The sequence below is a fragment of the Penaeus vannamei genome, chromosome 2, assembly GCF_042767895.1.
Source record: "Penaeus vannamei isolate JL-2024 chromosome 2, ASM4276789v1, whole genome shotgun sequence".
Lineage (NCBI taxonomy): Eukaryota > Metazoa > Arthropoda > Malacostraca > Decapoda > Penaeidae > Penaeus > Penaeus vannamei.
The window spans coordinates 36617452-36621764 of NC_091550.1; positions in this window are offsets into that span (position 1 = coordinate 36617452).

Consider the following 4313-nt stretch of genomic DNA (forward strand, 5'->3'; position numbering starts at 1 on the left):
AGGGATGGTTCAAAGGATTCCAGACGCAATGTCCAAAATTAACTTGTTATGGCTCATTTTATTGAAAAATAAAATATCTACAACTTGATCTTTGGGGATTTGGCAATTTTTGCCTGTGCTTCTTGTAAAAAGAGAAATGTAAGAAAAGTCCCCTACTTCAAAAATCGAAAAATCTACAAAGAAGTTTTAGATCTCAGATAGTTCTAACAAAAAATCAAGTAAAATTGAATGCCTTATCCTTTTTGAAGACGTAATCCTTTTACCCAGGTACTGCATCAAAAAAGAGAGAAAAAAAAATGATTTTTTTTTTGTGTATACAATTCAAAAACTAAAGAAAGAAAATAAAATCGACCACAGAGATCATGATAGGGTCTAAATAAAAGGGTTTGAGTTTCATCAAAATCGGGAAGAAAATTCGAATAAAAAACAGACGATCCCCATATATAAACAAAAGGTCATGGGATACACGAAAATTATCTATATACCTTATATACATATTTTTACACCGCCCTGTACTTGTATATCGCTTTTCACGGTTCTTTAGTTTAGTTTAGTCCTTTATTTACCACCCTGGCTAAGTGCATAGGCATGGGCAAGCTGTGGTACATTTGATGCATGGTCAAAGCATTATATAATAGTATTAAAGTGTAAATCTAGATGATAACATTATTACGATCCATAATATATCATTCAAAAAAAGGACAATCACAGTAACTTATCTACTCATCTACCAAGCCGGCGTACGGCTTGGGCGTGGAAAGGCAATGTAACATTTGATATGTGGTCATGTGATACTACATTCCAAATTTAGGATACAATATAAGTATATCTTCCAAGACATCAGATGATATGAAGTAGTTACATAGTTCTCCATACCTCGTGCTAGGTGGTCTGAAAGGCTGTATTACATGGCACTCTGATATATGATGTACAAGTGTTCGCTTATATTCTTCATTGCATAATTTACACTTAGTTTCTTCAACATTACGGGCTGTACTGACTTGCCAGTACAATCTATATCCCAGCCTGATTCTTGCGGTCACAATATCACAGTCTTGCTCTTATTTTGTATAAACTATAGATGAATACATCTTGCATAAACCGGTCATAGAGCTTTATGCTACAGCTTTCAGGCCGTTGAGAATTAATCATGTCAGTCAAGTCCTCTTTGAAAGAAGTTTTAATTATGTGTGAAATCTTAGCAAGAGGTACTCCAAGATCTATATCCACACTTTGCTTGTCACATGTTGATTTTGCTAGGCGGTCAGCATGATCATGCCTGGGGATTCCAACATGCGATGATATCCACAAAACGTATATCATGGCCTCGTTCTTTTGCACGATATACATTTATCCTTATGTCATTTGTAATATTTCCTGCACCTTTGTCTAGTGCGTTCAAAGCCTGGAGGGCACTGTGAGTCGCAGAAAATTACCCCTGAGCCTTGATTTAATAGAAATTCGGTGGCTATGAGCATTCCTGCCTGAAAAATGGCTGTGTGCCCCCGTAGAGTTTAACACCGGATCCGCGGGTACCAAGAGACGTCCGATGTCCGCCACACTTGCTGAGAACGGAACGTGTTTGATACCTGTCCGACTGGAGAACGATAATTTATTCGACCAGTATTATTCATTTTAAAACCCCATTAGAGCAACAATAATAGGTAAATAAAAGATAATTATACCATATACAATTATTTCGTACATAATTTCATATATAAAATGTTAAAAAAAGTGAAAGGGAAAAAGATCGCGATGTTTGGGTCCATATTTTTACGCATAGGACACGCATTTTTAGTCCGATTTTAACGTATCATGGCTCATTTTGTAGCTGAATAGCATGTCTAGTACATGCTGCAATAAGGATTTGCAAGATTTTCATGCGCGTCCTATAAAAGTGACATATATTTTCAGTATCCCTTTTTAGGGTAGTGAAATCGTCGCCTTCGTAATTTATTACAAAATTATAATAATAATAAGGTCGACTTCTAAAATTTGGCTTCCGTATATTGTAGTAGAAAGATTGTTATATTCAGATATGGAATCAGAATGGCTGTATTTTTTTTCTTTTAGATAAGATTTAAAAAATGGTCAGTGTACGCCTACAGACACTGAAAATTACTGACACCCTGCTACACTATACGCAAGATTTTGAGAAACCGTAACGTGCTGGAAATGTCCAGAATACTTTGGAATGCAGGTAGATGATAGACAATTATGGTTTAGAAAGATTATGCTTCTCCTTTCATTTTTTCATACTATAAGAATTATGAAAAGAGAAAAAAAAAACTTAACGTCCGTTATTTCGGAAGTATATATATATTTTTTAAAGAAGCATACAGGACGCACATTTAGTCTAAAATAAACGTATCATTTTTTTTATCATTATTATTGTAGAAAAATTGTGTGTCTAGGGAATGTAGGAAACGGAATTTTCGATTTTTTTTTTCTGTGCTTCTTGTAAAAATTATATATATATATATATATATATATATATATATATATATATATATATATATATATATATATATATATATATATATATATATATATATATATATATATATATATATATATATATATATATATATATAACGTCTTTTTCAGACACCTGCCAGTCTACTCGGTAAAATTAAAAAATAATAATAATAATAATAATAATAATAATATATATATATATATATATATATATATATATTACATATATATATATATATATATATATATATATATATATATTCCCTAGGTAAAGGATGATTCTGTATAATAAAACAATCAGAATGACTAGAATTTTATAGTGATTTTATTTTTTGAAAAATAGTAAATTTTCAATTTGTTTTTTCTTCAGTGATTTTTTTACCATAATTCAAAAACTGTTTGGGCGATTTCGAAAAAAAAACAAATCTACAATCAGGCTAAGGTCAAGAAAAATCGAAAAAAAAAATAAAAATAAAATTGAAACAGACAATCCTTATTAATGAACTTTTGAGTGTGAGTATACAAACACAATACAAACGTGTGTCTTTAAGCACGTGTCCATTTATATGAGTACACATATGTGCAAGTTTATGAGCTAGATTATTATACTGCTGTTTATTACTCTTTAATGGACTATCAGTGCGTGAGGGGGAGAGGGGGCTGTAGGGAAGGAAGGGAGGAGACAGAGAGAAAGAATAAGAAATAGAGTGAGTGATTCGTTGCGTTAGACGGACCAACAGAAACTGAGCGAGTGAAGGTTTATGGACTACAGTGAACCCTCGCTATAACACGGATCGCCTTTCGCGTTCTCGCTGCTTCACGGATTTGTATTGTGCATTGCGTTCTGCATTCTGATTGGCTAAACAGTCTCTCCGCTTCTTCTCTACCTGTGTGTCAATAACGGTTTAATATGTATTGTAGAGTATTTCATTGTATAATAATTGTAAAATATATAAAGGTTACTACTTCACGGACTTCGCCTAATACGGGTTCTTTTTGGACCGTAACCCCCGCGAAAAACGAGGGTTCACTGTATACCTTTACTATTGGTTTACTATTTTCCCGATGGTCCTTCCACGATTTTCCGTGTTTGTTATGTTAGTGTCATACATATCGTACGTAGTTCTCCTTTTAAGTAATTGTTCTTGTTGAAGGTGTTCTTTAAATTGCTATTCGTGTTCTTATTTTTCCTGTTCTCTGTATCATGAGCAATATACCACAGTATTATAGCTGTTTATTTTCGTTATTAATGTCCCATCTGCCAACATCGTTACGTAGCTTTATTGTTGATAAAGTAAAGTGCATATTTGACATCATTTTGTTTTATGCATCATTGTTCTTTGATGTTTTCTTTATCATATCCATCCTTACAATTATACTTGGCTTGATATCACCGTAGTTGTAACTTGTACATAAGAATAATTCCTTTATCATTCACCTCTTAAGCGTGGATGAGGTACCTTTACCCGTGATAAGGTCGTGAATATTATTATACTTGTTGAATAACTGCGAATTCGGTTGGTTGATGGATTATGCAAGGCTCAGCTAAATAGATATAATTAGTTATTTAATGTTTAGTTAGGTGGACATTATCTTTTGTTTAATAAGAGCTAAATCGGTTAGTTAATCGAAGTCTAATGCTTCAATAGTTAAATATTATTACTTGTAGTGATGAGTAGTCTAATTGGGCAATTAACTGACCAGATGTTGCTTAGCTGAAAGATGTCAACACTAGCAATATCAACAGAAACGTGTTAATGATGAAATTAATAGTTTTATGTTTTCTACACTTGCAGAACGTGGAAATTAAAGATAATATAACGCACAAAAAGAAA